This window comes from Pinus tabuliformis, chromosome 2_2, assembly GCF_031772625.1.
Source record: "Pinus tabuliformis cultivar Carrire ecotype Pingquan chromosome 2_2, CPIR1, whole genome shotgun sequence".
In the NCBI taxonomy this organism is placed as follows: domain Eukaryota; kingdom Viridiplantae; phylum Streptophyta; class Pinopsida; order Pinales; family Pinaceae; genus Pinus; species Pinus tabuliformis.
Window position 1 is genome coordinate 438,333,124 of NC_142300.1, and position 20,176 is coordinate 438,353,299.

General features: G+C 39.2%; 1 pseudogene; it reads left to right on the forward strand.

Moving 5' to 3' along the window:
- The first annotated feature begins 11,453 nt into the window (after positions 1-11,453).
- LOC149193142 (uncharacterized) lies at positions 11,454-15,969 on the forward strand (annotated as a pseudogene).
- The last annotated feature ends 4,207 nt before the right edge of the window (positions 15,970-20,176 follow it).

Consider the following 20,176-nt stretch of genomic DNA (forward strand, 5'->3'; position numbering starts at 1 on the left):
CCATTATTCTATATGCGAGGTCCTGAGCATAGTCGTTAGTGACTTGCATTATAATATCATGTCATTTTTTTTATTATCTATTGTTGGATTTGTCATATCAATTTGCTTTTATTTTTAATGCCCAACCTTGAATATTCCATTCCAAATTGAAAATATTGTATATTTTCCTTGCTACGATGAAATATCTAAGAGTGTCCATAATGATTTCTTTATCCCATTGTCATGGAGAAGTTTGAATTTTTATGTAGGCACGAGAATGACCTTGGTTACAAAATACCCATCAAGCATTTTGCAGAAGATAGTGAAGATTGGAAATGGTACTTGCTCCGCAAAGTCATGTCTCCAATGAAGCCAAAAAGTTTGACATGGTTGATACTGAGAAATAGGCTCCTTAACTAGGATAATCTATAGAGGAGCTAGTCATGGAAAAGACCAGGTATAACTTTTCTTTGCAAAGAAATGGGGTAAGTGTAAACCATCAGTTTCTCACGGGTTACCTCACAAGGGAAGTTTTGTATGTAGTTCAAAACATCACAAAAGGTAAGGGGATTCAAGATGGATCCATTGTTGCAGAGGTTATACAATCTTAATTAAATGTTGAAGAGTCGAGGAAGGAACACCACTCCTTGCTATTGTTTGTTAACTAGCCCATATAGGTGGTGTAAGATATGATTCTCTTTTTTAGGACAATGTATTCACACCTATTACGAAAGTTTCTACAAGCAGTCAAATGTATTCACACCTATTATGGAAGTTTAAGCAAGCAATCAAGAAAAAGAAACATAAAAAACATTTTGAGCTAGAGTGTCCCTTAATGATGCTAGGAGTATTTGTGTAGGTTGTATTTTATACATGTCATATGCATACTACTTTCCTTTTGAATGTGATCTAGGTGATGGATCTATTGCAACTGAACTAAGGGCAATTTTCCTTTTCATGCTCCTAGCCTTTTTGGAGATGGGTGTTCAGGATCTATAGTTTATAGTGATTCAAAATTAGTTATTTCATGGTTGGACATAACCATGGATCGTAGGACTTGTAACTTCATGTAGTGGTCACAGGGACTAAAAAACTAATACCATCCTTTTAGCATTTCTCTTACCTATAAACAATGAGGGAGAACAATAAAGAGGTCAACTGTTTATCAAAACTGGATTGTGGTAGACCAAATAGATTTTTCTGAAATGAATCCATGACAACATAATATATTTTTATTAAGTCATGAAGTAATTTTGCAAAGGTCTTTTAAGTCTTTTATTGAAGTTCCCTTATAGAAGACCATGCTAAAGTATTAAAAGTCTTGGCATCAAGCCTCAAAACCTTGATAAAAGGATGGTGGTAACATCTTGGATAAATTCTAAGTGAAAATAGACATATATAGGAGATTGGGGACCCCACAGCCAGCTTAGCCTAGGAATCACCTTGCTGAAAATGAACTTGACAATAGAGTTACAATTGACTCATTACATGAAGAATTGACCCTGTGATTTTCAGAAGGGAAGATATCCTAGTCAACTAGCTCAGGAAAATCAATTCAAATCGCAAGAGAGTGGTTTAGCTTAGAAAACAACCTACTAAAAGAATGAGGAAGATGAAACAAATATAAAGACCCAATAAATCTATATGTTAATATTAGTGACAATAAATAGTTAGTATCATGTGACTTAGTAAGGTAAAGGGATCTTAGGTAGTTAAACCACCATAATCAGTTCATTTCTATTATGTACCAAAAGATGATACGAGAGGTTGAATATACACATCTTCTTAATATAAGCCTCCCCTAGGCCAATCACAAATGTAATGTCTATCTTCTTAATATATACATACCTTGGACCAATTTGTTTATTTGTTGGTTTACATGATTTTCAAACCTCTTAGAGTCAGTGGGAATTTGGTTGGATCGTCTCCCTCCTTTCCGATATTCCTTAGATGCTTCTGGTCACCTTTTACCTACTAGATAGGAGCTAAACAAGATCATCAGGGAGGACATCTACAGGAAGTTCATCCAGGTCACCTGGGTCAATCCACCAGGAGGGTTGCACCCAAACATGGCCTTCTATGCTGAGCACTTCTTAGAGTTGAGAGGCGAGCTCATTGTTCGACCCCAGTGTATGTTTCACCACTAGATGCATGCTCTTCACATTCCTCTAGGCCAATTCATAGTAGGTTCTCATAGACTTCGGGTAGAGACAGACCACTAGGTGGATAGACTAGACAGACTCTGCCAGGTATGTCATTTACAGGAAGTGGAGACCGAGGTGCACTTCATCCTAGGATGCCCTGTCTACTACGATATCAGAGGAAGGTTTCATTGGTTGTTCAAAGATTCTCAGACCCTCGCCGAATTTTTCAAGTACCCCGATCAGAGATGTTTGGCCCTATATATGCAAGAGGCTCTTAGGTTTCGAGCGCATATTCTTCAGCCTCCCATCAGACTAGACCCCACACAGAGGATCACGAAATTTTTCAGGGTACTACCTTCAGACAGGGGCACTAAGAGATCGATTGATACCAGTATGTATCCAAACTCCAGATCAGTGAGGATCCATGGGACCTGACCCTGTCACACGAGATCTCAGCAGAAGTTCTGTCTCAGAGCCATTCCTGGGAGACAGGCTAGGTCCTCAGCATTCAGCAGTGTGTGAACCCCCCAAGGATACGATTTAGTGGACAATCTGCACTTGCCATCGGCTCTTCATCGGGCCAACAGACTTTGTTGAGTTTCTTCAATGTTATTCGTTCAGCCTTAGATGTTAGGAGAGATGGGTCTGATCCTCAGACCTATTAGCTCCTGGATCTTCTCCTCTAGGGCCAAATGTTGATTTACTTCATGCATTGTATCTTTTATAGGAGACCGTTTGGTTCTCCCACTTTGTATATACATTAGTGTACTCAACAGTCCCTTTGACCTAATTTGTGGTCATTAGTTGGACATAAATATAATTATCTTATCTTATCTATCTTATCTCCATCATTTCTTAGTGTGTGCTTGTATTTTCTATCTAAACTTGTATTTAGAGCTTTAAATTTCAACCACGCCACACAACAAGATTTCTCACACTATAATCTAGATTATAAATCCAAAATATATTTCTTCAAGCAAATTGTCTTCGACTCAACATCCCCAGAAAAACTCTACAACATACAAAAACTTGAAAAGAAAATAGTGAACCACAATTGTCGTGACATACATCTTGAATTTTTATCTTAAGATACCAAAACATACTATATAATTTCAAAACTATCATAATACAAATATGATGCCATAAACCATTTCCATTCCAAATTTCAATTCCTGACCTACCATTTACACGTCTTTTTAATATACAACTACCCTAAGCCAATCACAAATATAACATTCCACAAAATTAATTATTTCTTAATGCGTGATTGTATCTTTCAACCTTTAAATTTCAACTACACCAAACAATAAAATTTCGCATACTATAATATTACATCTTGTATTACCGCTTCAAACTTTAAATTTCAATAATACCAAACAATAAAATTTCTCATACAATAACCTTGCATCTTGCATTACCCCTAAACAATTTTCTCATACTATAATCTTGCATCTTGCATTACCCCTTTTGGCTCTCACATGTAAAATTAAAAAGATGCATGCTATAGATCATTATAGTATATAAAGTTCCTGTTGCCTCTCTTAAGCAAACATATCTGCATCTTCTTCAATATTCCCGAGCTATCTTGTTCTTGATGGATTCATACCTCCTCTACATGGCAGGGGATTCTTACTGTTGCTTCAGCAGTTTCTTATTCTCTGAGTCTCTGGAGTAAGGCATCCCTCGGTGCTTCAAACACGTCTTCACCCCGCAAGATTTGCACACATTTGAATTCGCAAAGGTTAGGATTTCTTTGCAGCGTTTAACAGGGCAACAAGGGCGGCTTCTTGATTTTCTTTTCGGGATTACAGTTGCCCGATTCGGCGTGTTTGCGGAGGGTGAGTGATGGATCCTCGTTGAATACTTGGAGTACAGAAGAGGAACAAGCAGGACAGATATGAACCACGCGATCACGCATATTGGCGTTAGGGCACTCGTGATCTCTGTATGACCTGTGCTCCATGCAAAAGAATTTGTCACAGCCGTCGCAGCGGAAAGGCAGGAAATCCAGCTGATTGCAGGATTCTTGGTTGCAATGCTTGCCAAGATCCAGAAACAAAGGCTTTCACTATTATTATCTTACTCTCAGCAGTGTGGAGCAGATTACTGAAACAGAACAGGCAGCCTGAGGATGCACATCAACTGGTTGACAGAATTTGCCCGCTAAATTTAAATTTGACATTGACTCTAATACCAAGATGGTAGTAGATCCTTTGATGAATTTTACCGCTGATGAACAAACAAAGACAAAAGAATGGGTTCTAAACCAGGGATTGGAATCGTGCAATAAGACGAATTGTGCCAAGATGACATGTTTAGCCTTGCTGAATTATCAGTGGTTGAAAACCAACAAGAGCAAGTGGTAGTCAGCCCGGAGTCCGATTTCTCATTCTGGACAACCTTGGTAAAGCAAATGGTGCGGAAAATGGAATTTCTCGGAACTGAAAACAAGCAGCTCCGTTCAGAAATACACACCCTCTTTGCCAGAGTTTCAGAGGTGGAGGGGGATAATTTATCCCTTAAGAATATGTTACATGAAACTAAAGAGCAAGAAATTCTCCATCCTCTAAATGGCGCAGAGGTGGAGGGGGATAATTTATCCCTTAAGAATATGTTACATGAAACTAAAGAGCAAGAAATTCTCCATCCTCTAAATGGTGCACTGCATGCAAAAATTCTTGACCTTAAAAGCAAGCAAGAAGAAATCTGATTCCAACAAGCCACCTTCAAACAAGAAATAGAGACACACATCAATTCTTGGGAACAGGTGGTTCGAGAGAAAGATAAAACTCCTATCCCTCTTGCAACAGTTGAGGAGGTGATGCAAGCAAAACTTGGGGAAGAACACAACAAACGGGCATGAGAATTGAATCTCAAGGTGAGAGGTCTCCCCTTACCCCACCCCTCTCCAGATCCTATGGAGGTGGGGGCTAGGTTCCTTCAAGACACCCTTAGCCTCCCTGATATAGCTTTAGACAGAGCCTGGCTGGGCTACGACTCCACTCTATTATCTTACTCTCAGCTGTGAGCGGCAGTGAGGAGTAGATTACTGAAACAGAATAGAACAAGCAGATTACTGAAACAGAACACGCAGCCTGAGGATGCACATCAACTGGTTGACGGAATCTGCCCGCTAAATTTAAATTTGACATTGACTCTAATACCAAAATGGTAGTAGATCCTTTGATGAATTTTACTGCTGATGAACAGACAGAGACAAAAGAATGGGTTCCAAACCCAGGGATTGGATTCGTGCAACAAGATGAATTGTGCCAAGATGACATGTTTAGCCTTGCTAAATTATCAACTGTTGAAAACTAGCAAGAGCAAGTGGTAGTCAACCCAAAGTCCAATTTCTCATTCTGGACAACCTTGGTAAAACAAATGGTGCGGAAAATGGAATTTCTCGAAATTGAAAACAAGAAGCTCCTTTCAGAAATACACACCCTCTTTGACAGAGTTTCAGAGGGGGAGGGGGATAATTTATCCCTTAAGAATATGTTATATGAAACTAAAGAGCAAGAAATTTTCCATCCTCCAAATGGTGCACTACATGCAAAAATTATTGACCTTAAAAGCAAGCAAGAAGAAATCTGATTCCAACAAGCCACCTTCAAACAAGAAACAAAGAAACACATCAATTCTTGGGTACAGGTGGTTCAAGGGAAGGATAAAACTCCTACCCCTCTTGCAACAGTTGAGGAGGTGATGCAAGCAAAACTTGGGGAAGAACACAACAGACGAGCAAGAGAATTGAATCTCAAGGTGAGAGGTCTCCCCTTACCCTACCCCTCTCCAGATCCTATGGAGATGGGGGCTAGGTTCCTTCGAGACACCCTTAGCCTCCCTGATATAGCTTTAGACAGAGCCTCGTTGGGTTACGACTCCACTCTCTTCCTCAGGTTTCAGACTACATCTTATCGACTCTTCGCCCTCAGGGCTACGCGGAAGTTGTTTTCTCTTCCCAACAGGATTTTCTTGGACGAGGACCTCACTCAAGCACAGGTTGTGGAACTTAAACAATCTAGAGAACAAGTTATGGCAGCATGACAGGTAGGCAAATGGGCGGTTATCAAGAATCTTTGGGTAGTCATTTAGGACTCCTTCCCACCTGGGTGGAAACCCTAAACTGGAGGTTCGAAATGACGGGCCCACTTGGGGAGGTGACAGGGTACCGACATTTCTATCCATTATTGGAATGGCAATGGATCTTTTTAGTCATCGTCGGGACTCTTGTATGATGCTCTCAAATCAACGGACATCCTCTTCGTGACCGAGACTCATGTGAGCCCTGTTCGACCCCTCCTAGATATTGCAAGTTACCATTGGATCTCAATTTGCAAGCATGAGACGAGGAGCTCAGGAGGGGTCAGAGGATCAGGTGGAGTTGCTTGTTTGGCTAGTGACTCACTCCAGAACAGGGTATCTTTGGTAGCTGAAGATGAGTTTGTCAGGTTTATGTGGATTCGGATTAGCATCGGAGTCTCTCCTCCGAGGGACATCTACATTGCAGTTTGTTACTTCCCCCCAACCTCTTCACCATTTGCTGTCCATAATGGCTCAAATGGGGATCCCTTTATAGACTTGTACACTAACATCACCCGGTAGTGTGCTGTTGGTGAATTCACCCTCCTAGGTGACTTCAATGCTTGCACTAGAGATCTCCAAATCCCTCTCCACGACCGATTAGAGGATCTATTTTGTACCCAGGGGATAGACCCAAATTCAGTAGGGCTTCACCAGATGTCAGATGATGCCTTAGGGCCCATTAGAGTTTATGGTAAACATCTATTACAGTTGGGGGAATCTCAAGAGTTGTTGATTCTAAATGATCTCCCATGTTTCCCAGACTCTCGCTTTTTCACTTGCCGACCATATGGCGGGGTTGCGAGAGTAGTTGATTATGTACTCGCTAGCCATAACTTGTTCCCTTTTATTCGCCATTTCTCAGTCTTCCCCATCCCCCTTGCTGATCATGCACTTCTTTCCTTCTCTCTCCGGTTTGACCCTCCCCTTCCACCCCATCCCTCCCCTTGGGGCCCACCCTGAACTACCTTCTGATTTGACGAAGGGGACCCTGACATTTTCTCCTCTACCCTACGCAAGATGCTCCCAACGAAAACCCAATTCTCCTTGCTTGATTCTGCTTCCACTAAATACACGTCTTTCAGCTGCCATTTGGGAAGCAACACTCAAATCCTTCCCCCACTCCACTCGTTCCACTTCCATCTCCCCTAAAGTTGGATCTTGCCCCATGAATAGATGGTACGATGATGAATGCAAGACTCTACATCAAGAACTTCGATATGATTTCACCCACTCTCAACCCTTCTACTCCGACCTCAAAGCTTATTATCGTCGTCTCCTTTGTCAGAAGAAACGACTCTTTGTCTCCCATAGAAGACGAGAACTTTCTACTCTCCTTGCCCACTCCCCTAAACAATTCTCGCATACCATCCTTCCCCGACGCTCCCCTTTTCCACTTGACCTCGACCCTACATCCACGTTCTCTCACACTTCCAACCTTTATGATATTCCCGGGCAGGCCCAAATTCATGTTACCTCCTCACCCTCTCCCTGTTATCTATTCTCAGACAAAGATATTAGAAAGGCCATTTGGGTGATGAACCGCAACAAAGTAGCTGATGAGGAAAGCTACCAGGCAGAGTTCTTTAAGCACGGTTTTCGTGCTTTGTTTAGCTACTTGGCTGATTTCTTCAACCATGTAGTCTGTGAAGGTTTCCACCGACATGGGCACACCAAATCATCCATCTGATCCACAAATCAAGTTCCAGCTCAAATCCCAATAACTACAAAACGATCATGGTGGGTCACACGCTCTCGAAGTTGTATGCTACTGTTCTACATAGGAAGCTCTCCAGCGACCTTGAGCAGAGACAACTCAGAGCTAGGGGACAAGCCGATTTTCGACCGGATCATCAAACCATTGACCACATCTTCACCCTTCGCGCCATGATTGAGGAGGCACGACACTGCGCTTTGAAAGTCTACTGTTGTTTCGTAGATTTTCGAAAAGCTTTTGACTTGGTTCTGAGGGAGGCCTTGCTCCAAAGACTTAGAGATATTGGCATCTCTGCAACCCTATTGACCGCTATTATGCACCTATATGAGTCCGTTCTTGGTCATCTTCACGCAGCCCATGGGATTTTTGATTTCATTCGAAGCACTATTGGGGTTAAACAGGGTTGTCCACTGTCCCCTACCCTGTTTGGGATCTATATTGATGAGTTGGAAGATTTTCTACACGAGAATATCCAGGACACTGATTGCTGCCTCCTTCACTAGGTTCTGATATCTATTCTACTCTTTGCTGGCGACGTGGTCCTCCTCTCCTCATCCCCAAAAGGATTACAAAGGCAGCTAGATGCCTTAGCTCTGTTTTGTGACCATCGACAGTGGACGGTCAACCTGGGTAAAACCAAGGTTATGATCTTCAATGGGGTGAAGAAAACCTTAGACCTTCACTTTCTATTCAGAGGGGAGGAGACTGAGATCACCAACGCGTATATTTACTTGGGGGTGCAATTCTCAGGTCCCTGCTTCAATTTGCGACCAACAATCTAGCCTCGGATCAACAAAGGATATGGATCCTTAGCCCTTCTCGAGAGACAGTGCTTTCGACATCACTTCTAGGACATCTCGTCCAAGATGAGCCTCATGGACACCTTGATTCATCCCACTGTTCTATATGGCTCAGAGATTTGGGGACCGTCTTTACTTGAGTCAGACTGGGCTTCAACTAAGAGAGTCCAGATTCTTCTTCTCTGCCGCATCATTAGGTGCAAACTGGCAGTGCCACAACACATCATCCTTACAGAGTTTGGAGCTTAGCCCTTTCGACTTGAGACGGTCTTCAGATTGGTTTCATTCTTGCAGCGTGTCCAGGGCTTGGCAGACTCATAAAGAGTAGGGACCGTTATCCTTACTTGGCATATTGCTCTTCTGAGACTATTGCCCATTCTACTCCCTTAGGCCGAGCCAGATGTTGGTTTACAGGGGTTTCAAACCTCTTAAGAGTCAGTGAGAATTCAGGTGGATCGTCTCCCTCCTTTCCGATATTCCTTAGATGCTCCTGGTCACCTTTTACCTAGTAGACAAGAGCTAAACAAGATCATCTGGGAGGACATCTACAGACAATTTGTCCAGGTCACCTGGGTCAATCCTCCAGGAGGGTTGCGCCCAAAGATGGCCTTCTACATTCAGCACTTCTTAGAGTTGAGAGACGGGCTCATAGTTCGACCCCATTATACATTTCACCACTGGATGCATGCTCTTCACATTCCTCTAGGCCAGTTCAGAGTAGGTTCTCATAGACTTCGGGTAGAGACATACCACCAGATGGATAGACTACACAGACTCTGCCAAGTATGTCATTTATAGGAAGTGGAGACCGAGGTGCACTTCATCCTTGGATGCCCTGTCTACTACGAGATCAGAGGAAGGTTTCATTGCTTGTTCAGAGATTCTCGAATCCTCGCCGACTTTTTCAGGTACCCTGATCAGAGATGTTTGGCCCTATATATGTAGGAGGCTCTTAGGTTCCGAGTGCATATTCTTCAGCCTCCCATCAAACCAGACCCCACACAAAGGATCACAACATTTTTCAGGGTACTACCTTCAGACAGGGGCACCAAGAGATCGATTGATACCAGTACGTATCTAGACTCCAGATCAGTGAGGATCTATGGGACCTCACCCTGCCACACGAGATCTCAACAACAATTTTGCCTAAGATCCGCTCCTGGGAGACAGACTAGGTCCTCCAACATTCAGCAGCGTGTGAACCCCCCAGAATACAATTTAGTAGACAGTCTGCACTTGCCATTGCCTCTTCATCGGGCCAATAGACTTTGTTGAGTTTCTTCAATGTTATTCATTCAGCCTCAGAGGTTAAGAGAGATGGGTCTGACCCTCAGACTTATTAGCTACTGGATCTTCTCCGCTAGGGTCAGATGTTGATTTACTTCATGCATTGTATCTTTGATTTACTTTATGCATTATATCTTTTATGGGACACTGTTTGGTTCTCCCGCTTTGTAGATACATGAGCTTACTCAACCATCCCTTTGACCTACTTTGTGGTCATTAGTTGGACATAAATATAATTATCTTATCTTATCTTATCGGCCCAAAAGGCAAACCCAGGCCTATGAAATAGGATGTAGGGGAGGTATGAACCCATTGAGAGCAACGCAGGGGATTGTTACTGCTACTTCAGCGGTTTCTTTTTCGTAGGGTTTGAAGCGGGGACTACTTCTTCCGCAGGTTTTTTTTAATCCTTTGGACATCTTCTTCAATATTCCCGAGCTATCTTGTTCTTAACGGATTCATACCTCCTCTACATGGCAGGGGATTGTTACTGCTGCTTCAGCGTTTCTTATTCATTGGCCCAAGAGGCAAGTAAACCCCAGCGGTATGAAAAGCTGAGGATGTAGGGGAGGTATGAACCCATTAAGAGCAAGTCAGGGGATTGTTACTGCTGCTTCCGCGGTTTCTTTTTCGTAGGGTTTGAAGCCGAGACTACTTCTTCAGCGGGTTTTTTTCCTTTGGACATCTTCTTCAATATTCCCGAGCTATCTTGTTCTTAAGGGATTCATACCTCCTCTACATGGCAGGCGATTCTTACTACTGCTTCAGCATTTCTTATTCATTTCTTATTCATTGGCCCAAGAGGCAAGTGAATCCCAGCTGTATGAAAAGAGGCAAATAAACCCCAGCTGTATGAAAAGCTGAGGATGTAGGGGAGGTATGAACCCATTAAGAGCAAGGCAGGGGATTGTTACTGCTGCTTCCGCGGTTTCTTTTACGTAGGGTTCGAAGCGGGACTACTTCTTCAGCGGGTTTCTTTCCCTTGGACACCGATTTCATTTTCAACTCGGGCTGCTATTCGGTAAAGTCATCATCACACCGGACCCTCTTGCAACTGCAGAAACTCGTTCGCACAAGCCAGACCCTCTTGCAGACAACAGGGTAGCTATATTGATACTGAAGAAACTCGTTCGCACAAACCAGGGTAACCTACCCTGGTTTGTGCGAATGAGGGTCTGGAGTATCAATATAAAACCAGGGTAGCCATGCATGATGACGCATTTCCGTCCACACGGTGCCGTCATCTTCAATGATTTCTTTTTGCGAGTCCTTCGCAGGACTCACCATGGGGTTTATTGTTGCTGCTTTGGCGGTTTGAAGCTTGGACTTCTTTACCTTGGGGACACTTTTCTTCTTTCGCTCGGTCTGCTTTTCAGCAGCTTCATCGTCTTTCACGACTTCTTGTGCAGCGGCTTTTTTTCCCTTGGAGACTGATTTCTTCTTCTTCGGCTCGGGCTGCTCTCCATCAATTACATCATCTTTCCCGACTTCTTCTTCAGCGGGTTTCTTTCCCCTCGACGCCAATTTCTTATTCTTCTCGGGCTTCGAACTTTAGTTATTGAAGTTCTCGTGAGATTGTTATCAGTTGGTGTAGATATTTCTTCTATGAATGTCCACCAGCAGGGAAATACCGTGTTGCTCTCCGGCGGCCCCTCCGACGCCGAGTCAGGGAGGCAACAACTCCTCTGTCACTACTGTTAATAACGACGCTTTCTCGGCTTTTCTTGAGAAATCGCTCGGCATTTCGAGTCTGGTTTTGCCTGAATCCCTGTTATTGATTTGTCTTCGGCAACCGATGATTTGGTGCGCAAGATCGCCGACTTTGCTGCAGAGTTCAGGTGATAAGCCATGACGTTTCTTGCGACGTGGCGGAGAGGGCGGAAAAGGAATGTTCGAGCTGGCTGTAGAGAAAAAGGAAGTGATGTCAAGGTAGAGAAAAAGAGTCGAACCCGAGGGATGTGGCAACGCTAGGTAGATTTAGTTTGGTTTTTTAATGCCCAGCCTCGTTTTTTTTCGTTAAATTAAAATTTTATTATTACTAGTAAGAATAAGAATCAAGTAAGATTCAACATAATTAAGATGTAAGATAAGATGTCAAGGTAGTTTGTATTCGAGACTTGAACCTGAACATGGAAATTATAAATTTATAAATTCAGTTTTGTTGTCTTAATGTTGGGCATCAATTATAAATTTATAAATTCAGTTTTGTTGTCTTAATGTTTGGCATAACTTTTGATGTAGTCTACAGTAAAATTTTCTTTGCATAGAGAAGGTTGGGGTGGTTGATGATGAATGCAGTGTTTACGATAGATATTAACACAGTGACATGATGGAAAACTCAATATTCATTCTGACATTTGTAATTCTATGGAAAAACCTAATGGTCCAGAACATTAAATTCCTTTCACATTATGTAAATCTGTTCAAGCTTTTAATCCAGAAACAACGGGTTCATTGACTGAATTAAATAATGAGGGCTAACTTTTGGTACAAAATGTGCTGCAACTTTTAATCCAATCAAGGTTCAGAGAACAGATTTAATAACAATTTACAACTAAATTTCAAAATTTTCTCAGCTTTATCAGGTGGGTTTTATAAAGTCGCGCTCCATCCATCAAAGGATTAGCGAACATGCAACGGACCTAAGACATGGAAGAACCAAGTCGAACCAAGTCTTCAGCGTTAGCAGAGCATGCGGAAAAGACCAAGCATCAAGTATGTATTGAGGAGGCCAAGGTTGCTCAGTTCCATCACCGTAAGCATCAAGTATGTATTGAGGAGGCCAAGGTTTATGTATTGAGGAGGCCAAGGTTGCTCAGTTCTATCACCGTAAATTCAAAGAAGCTATTGAAATTGAAAGAAAGCCGAGCAATCTCAATAGAGATGACGGCTGGAAGATCAATCGCTGTTGGATCCTGGCCCTTTCTTCCTAGTCTTGCCCTTTCTTGCTTTCGTTGGTTCCTCTTTATTTCTTATTTTGCCGTTTTTCCTGGGTTGTTTTTCCTTCCTCCTCGCTCACTTGTTTTATCAATTATTATTATTATTATTTATTTAGTTTATTTATTTATTTTATTCTTATTTTTATTATTTATTTATTATCATTATTATTATTATTATTATATAATTTTTTATTATTTATTTTTTTTATTATTATTATTATTATTATTATTATTATTATGTATTTATTATTATTTTTTTATTCTTTTATTATTTATTATTTATTTTTATTTTTATTTTTATTTTTTTATTTTTTTTGTATTTACTTTCGTAGTTAAAATTTTATTCATTATTATTGTTATGTATATTTCAATTTTTTTTTTATTTTTTTTTTAACTGACCTTTGTATATATTTCTTATATATATATATATACTTATTATTTATGTCCCATTTAAAAAATTAATCTTAATTTTTAATAACTTTCTAACTAACCTTCAACTTGTCCTGATGACACTGGTTGGTTCGAAAAGCATCGACAAATGGTTTCTCATGTGATTTTCGCCGAAAAATCTATCATAACCTTTAACAATTTTAAATTATTTTATATTTTTATTTATTCACATAATTTAACTAATTTCTATTAAATCTTGACTCTGGTCCTCAAGTCAAAATTAGTCATTAGTCAAGATAGCCGTTGGAGTCTCTGCTCAGACTATTTAACATGCTAAGATGGATCTGTTTCTTCAACTTGTCCTGACGATGAACCACACTTGTTGGTTCGAAACGCGTCGACAAATGATTTATCCTGTGATTTACGCCTAAGAATTTCTCATAAACCTGATATGGATCACAGATGCCTCAATTCAACAAAGTCATTTTTTTTCAGTGCAAAATTTTAAAACTTTTAATCCAATCAAGGTTCACAAAACAGAGTTAATAACAAATTACAACTAAATTTCAAAATTTTCCCAGCTCTATCATGTGGATTTTATAAGTCATTTTTATTTTCAGTGCAAGATTTTAAAATATTTGAAAATTTAAGGGACATAGCAAAATGGCTTCACTCTTGTTTGCCAAATCATCAAAATATTTCAAAATCCACAATTAAATTAAGTTCCACGTTTTTGTAATATTCACATTTATTTTCAAAATCCACAACTAAATTAAGTTCAACGTTTTTGCAATATTCACAGTTATTCACTGTGTAACTGTGGTTTACATTTTGAATATGTATTTGATATATTAAATATAGCTATTAATACTGATTGATCTAAACCTGGGATTAATATGTCTCTGCAAGTTGTAAAGCTTAAAGTACATATCAGCCTTCCCAATTGAGTTTAAAATATATATTTATGTTTTCAGATATTTACTCAAGGTCAAATTCTAGGCATGGTTTTAGAAATCACACACAAATGTAAAACAAACTGAATTAATATAATTGATCTAAACCTGGGATTTATGTCTCTGCAAGTTGTAAAGCTTAAAGTACATATCAGCCTTCCAAATTGAGTTTAAAATATATATTTATGTTCTCAGATACTTTGTCAAGGCCAAATTCTAGGCATGGCTTTAGAAGTCACACAAATGTAAAACAAACTGAATTGGTTAGATGATAAGAAAGGCTTATGGCCAAAGTCTAGGCCTGGCTTTAAAAGTCACACACAAACTTAAAACAAACTGAATTGATTAAATAAAAAAGGCTTGGGCCAAATTCTAGATCCGGCTTTAATGTAAAACAAACTGAATTGATTAGATTATCTGAAAGACTCATGACCAAATTCTAGGCTACACAAATATAAAACAAATTAAATTGATTAGATGATAGGAGAGGCTCATGGCCAAATTCTAGGCATCGCTTTAAAAGTCTCACGCAAATGTAAAACAAACTGAATTGATTAGATGATATGAAAGGCTCATGGCTAAATTCTAGGCATGAGCTTTAAAAACCACACACAAATGTAAAACAAACTGAAATGATTAGATGATAGGAAAGGTTCATGGCCAAATTCTAGGCATGGCTTTAAACTGATGCAGGTGAACTACTGATGCAAGTTAGTTCACGCAATGTAAGTATCAAGACACTCACACACAGAACATGTTGACTTAGAGGCACAGTAAGTTTTGAATCTCAATTGAGGATAGCACAGACCCATTCTCCAATATGCTCTGGTTAACAAAAACTAGAGAAATTTGGTGACTATCTGGACAGACTGTCCTGGTTATGAGTTGCAAATCCATGGTAATTTATGCTCCATTGTAATATTGATAATCGTTCAATCCTCGCCGGTTTTGAACTCTGGTAGCCAGCTGTGCATTGGGAGATCATTGGAGCGCTATGGAGAAAGTTGCAGGCGAGATCCTAGATAATTTACTAGAGGGGCTTGGTGACTGGGACCGATCAAGTTTCATGGCAGATATTGTAGCGAATAATGCATCTGTGATGTGTATATCGAATCAGAAAGGGCCTGCAAAACCTCAATCAGCCCTTCTGAAGCATTCATATCCTTTTATTCTAACTTTACAATAGCAAAACACCTCTGATAGCTCCAACTTTACAATAGCAAAACACCTCTGATAGCTCCGAGGCGTACATGGATCGCAGTTGGGTTCGAGTCTCCCCACAGGCTGGCACTCTCTTGGTCACCCTCGGCGACATAATGAAGGTTATCAGTAGTCCCTGGCAAAATTCAGTACTGATTGGTTTGGATACCATGTTATGAAATTGGAAAAAAAAATAATAGCAGAACGAGTAATATATTAGCCAATTACATTTTTTAATTATACTTGCAAGTTTGGGGCAATGGAAGTACGAGAGTAGTAGTGTAAGGAGGCCGATTGTGATAAGTGACCAGGCTTGCACTTCCATGGCCCTAATCTACTCACCACCCACGGAGAGCACCATCTGCCCAAGATCAGAGGCCTCGCTATAGCTTTCTCCTTTAAGGATTATGTGTCTAGCCTGCGAAAGCAAGGCTCTTGTTTAATGATCCAGTGGAACGATACAGGATTTTATAATTTAAGTGTGAGTGCCAAACATATGTTTGAATCATTTTGAATTCAGTGTGATTCGTTGTGTTCGTTTTCTGAGTGTTTCTTAATTCAAATCTTGTAAACCACATTCCAAAGTTTAATGTTTAAAGAAATGTTTGCTGTTGATTTCTGTGCCACAAACAATCCCATAAACATGTTTGGTCTCTTTTGTAATAATTTCAAAGATTTTAAAATCTCAAACTCCATTCTTCCCTCATCACAAATACAAGTATATGCTCTCACATAAGATTAGTAGTATGTTTCAACAACGAAACAACCTGGACAGGGTATTAAGTTAAGGCTATATTCAAAACAATTTAGTTTAATAGTTAATTGGATTTATGTTAAAGATCCAAAACAATTTGATATGGACAATCACCTTTTACCACATGGTACTTTGACCGTGTGGCTTGGGCTGTACATTGCAAGAAACCTCTCCGGCATCGTGCATGGCCGAGCAATATCTGCGATTTTCTGGCTTGACAGATCAACCGAGGCAATGAGATCTTCTTCAGATGCTGTGTTGAGCTGGTGCAATTTCAACAAACCACTGTACACCGCTATGTTCTCTACAGTGCCGGGTTCAGAACATTGGCAGCTGCTCAGTTTTCCAGTACAACTCTGTCTGCACATCAATTCCTTTTTTGTATTTTTATTTTTCTTCTTTGATGTTTGTATATTTGGTAAGCAAAGGAACTTCAGATTTTGCATGCCTTAATAATTGTAGCCTGCAACCTTTCTCTGGACATCAAATTTTACGCTAGGTAAATTGAGGATGGCTATTGGTGCAATGTTGAACGTCAATCAATTTCTTATATACATCCGTGTAGCAAGTTCCACCCTCTTCATGTTGAATATCCCACCCTTTGACCGATTAAGCAGCATAATTCTGGTGGTGTATCTCACTACGAAAACTTAATCTCGATGGACTGGGAATACATTGCAAAGATATAGTGTCGTATGGGATAGTGGATTGCGTTGAAGTGCATGGAGGGCAGCTATACTAGGATGTGATTATGCAAAGTGATGCAGACAAAAAAAAGAATTATGCATCGTTGACTATGATGGAGCACTGAATAAAGATGATTGCTCTTTGGAATAGTGGATTGTGCTAAAGCACATGGAGGGTAAATATACTAAGATGATTATGTGATGTGATGTGCAAACAAAAAAATATTTGTGCCGATGACTATGGTGGAGCGTTGAGCAGAGATATAGTTTTGTTTCTGTTGTACAAAAGAACCAACGCATTATCGTTATGAAGGGTTTAGCTTAACTTTGATTCAACGCTTTTACCTTTAAATATGGATTTGGCACATAACAAATAGAGGGTGGAGGTAAGTCAAAGTTGATAGTTAAGTGAAGAAAAATCAGAGCAAAGAGAAGAAGAGTAAGGAGAGGATGGAAGACCTGTATTCTTTAGTGGTGGCTTCACTTCTACATATTTTTGTGAGCGACTTAGACAGATCCCTTTTACAAGACACTTTGGAGAGATTCGAAAGTGAAATCTCCTTCAATTCCGTGACGATCTCGTCCATGGTCTCGCCTGTCAGCTAGGGAGGTTGAAGTAAAAGACGCATTTTTGTTTTACAATAGTCTTCCATGCATCCCAAAGGTAGCAGCTGGAATGACAAACTGTTCGGTTCCTCTTGAAAGGCTAAGTCCCATTTCATTCACCAAATTGCAGGTTAGGAAAGTCTAGGGCTGTCGGGTGGTCTATTAGATGTTCCGCAAGAAATGACTCACCAATTGTGCTGTCAAGTTTTCAAGGTTTTTATTTTTCGATTAGTGATTTAATTTTTCAAGATGATCTTCCCAGATTTTTTATTCATTTGGTGTATCTTTGAATCTTTAAGGACAATTTAAGGACAATTGGTAGTATTATAATTCATGAAATAAGTATAAATTTATGTTTGTATTTGATGAGTACTTAAGTTGTTAATTATGGTTTTAAGTTGTTAATTATGGTTTTCAAGATATAGAATAATTTGTATTTATGGAGATGGAAAATTATTTTGATTTATATGAGATTATTTATAATAAAATTTTATTTGGAATTTTTATTTATAGATATTCTTTTTGGGAAATGCTTGTATAAAGTGTAATAAGCAAGAATAGGGTAAAGTGAGTTAGGTGTGCAGCTATGATGAGGGTAAGTATTTGGATTTGGATTGCAAGGGAAGGAGGTAAAGGGGCACAATCATTGTATATGTTATTATTAAGTTAATTTTAAGTTAGATAAAATTTCTAATTTCAATATAATGTAAGAAGATTATATGAAAGAAGTCATATTAACTTCTTTAACATATAATTTTTATATTTTTATTTATGAAAGGTTTTTTTTTTTTTAGAAAATCATCATAGATTATATTAAGAAAATATAAAGTTCTGAATACATACAAAGAGACCATTCCATCCTGGAACAGAGTTCAGAAAAGATCGAGTAGCAGATTATACAGATACCCCACATAGGAGAAGAAAAAAAACTATGACAGTCCAGATAGCTTACATATTTTTCATTTTAGAAGCAATAAAACATCTTCCATAATGCATAGAGATAATATCAAAGATGAAGACTCCCACAAAAAGCCGAGAAAACCAATGAAGGCCAAATAAACAAATTTAAAGAAACCATAGACCGGAGTTATCCAGAAGGGTCGATATGCCGATATGTGAAACAGAATGGAGGCAAGGGGCACCCTGAAATCTTGAAAGATATGTGCATTCCTCCATTTCCACAAAAACCAGCATGCAAGGATAAATAAGGTTCGCCAAGATGGACGTTGTTCGCTCCACCATATGAAACCATCCTGTACAGATGAGAAAAACCGGTGAGGAAAACCATAAGACAAAGACAGTTCATATCAGATATGAGTAGTTGAAGCGCATTGAAAGAACATATGAGCATTTGTTTCAGCCGCAAACTGACACATAGGACATCTGCCCGGACCCTGCCATCCATTCCTTTGAAGGACCTCCCATGTAAGATTCCTATTTGAAAAAACCAACCATGAAAATAAAATCATTTTGAGCGGACATGTCGCTTTTCAAAACCTAGGAGGAAAGATCGTGTCGGAGTGAGACGGAAGCCCTGTTGACAATATAAGTCCTTTACACGTATAGGTTGAGAAGAATTCTGCAGATACCACACCAGCACATCCATTGAACCAGATCGCTTGATTCCTTTGCCGGTAAGATTTTGAACAGTAGACAACCATATGGGCCGCAATGTAAGAGGCAAAGATAAATCTTCCCCGTCCATCCATACTGGAGATGAGAAAGACCAAGATTTTATCAACTTGCTCCACGTAAAAATGCCCTTTGAGTGGAAAAAAGAGATCAGCTCAGGAGAGAGCAATGATTCCAAACCTTTTACAATTGAGTCGATACCGATAAAGATGCTTGAGCCCGAAAAAAATCTCCACCTTAAGTTTCCCGTGAAAAAAAACTTTATTTTCCTGAAACTTTGCCAGATAGCTGATCCTCTTTTAATGCCCAGAGATTTTCTTCTGTACCAGAAAACCATGCTCCTGCCTTTTAGATATTTTCAATTGATGACTTTGCTCCACGGGTCCTCACCATAGATGCCTCTGTGAAGAGATTTGCATAGAAGGGCTTTCCCAAAAGTTCTCATGTGCATAAGGCCCCATCCGCCCGCCTTCTTCGATTTTGAGATATAATCTATCTTTACTAAATGGAACTTGGACTGATAAGATCTTCCATTTATTTAAAAATGGTCTATGAGATTTTATATATCTTCAAATCAATCAAAGGTCTTTCTTTGAATGACAGATTTCTTAAAACAAATTTGTATAATTGTAAAGAAATCAAAGGTCTTTATCTTAATGATAGATTTCTTAAAACAAATTTGTATAATTGCAAAGAAAACAATTTGTATTTTATAATTATTATGTTTATCAATTTGTTCATATTAATTTAATATTTAAAAATAAAATAAAAATTAACATAATCTTAAAAATGAAATTACAAAATAAAAATTTTGTGAGAGAAATTCACTAATGAAAATAAAATAGTCTTTAAATGTATAAGTCAAGAGCTTTATATTTTAAAATTATATATCAAAACAAAAATAAATAAATAAATAATTTTCTATAATTAAATCTATCAGTTATATGCAATATTATAAACAATAAATTCACATAATTTATTTTAAAATAATACGAAAAACAAA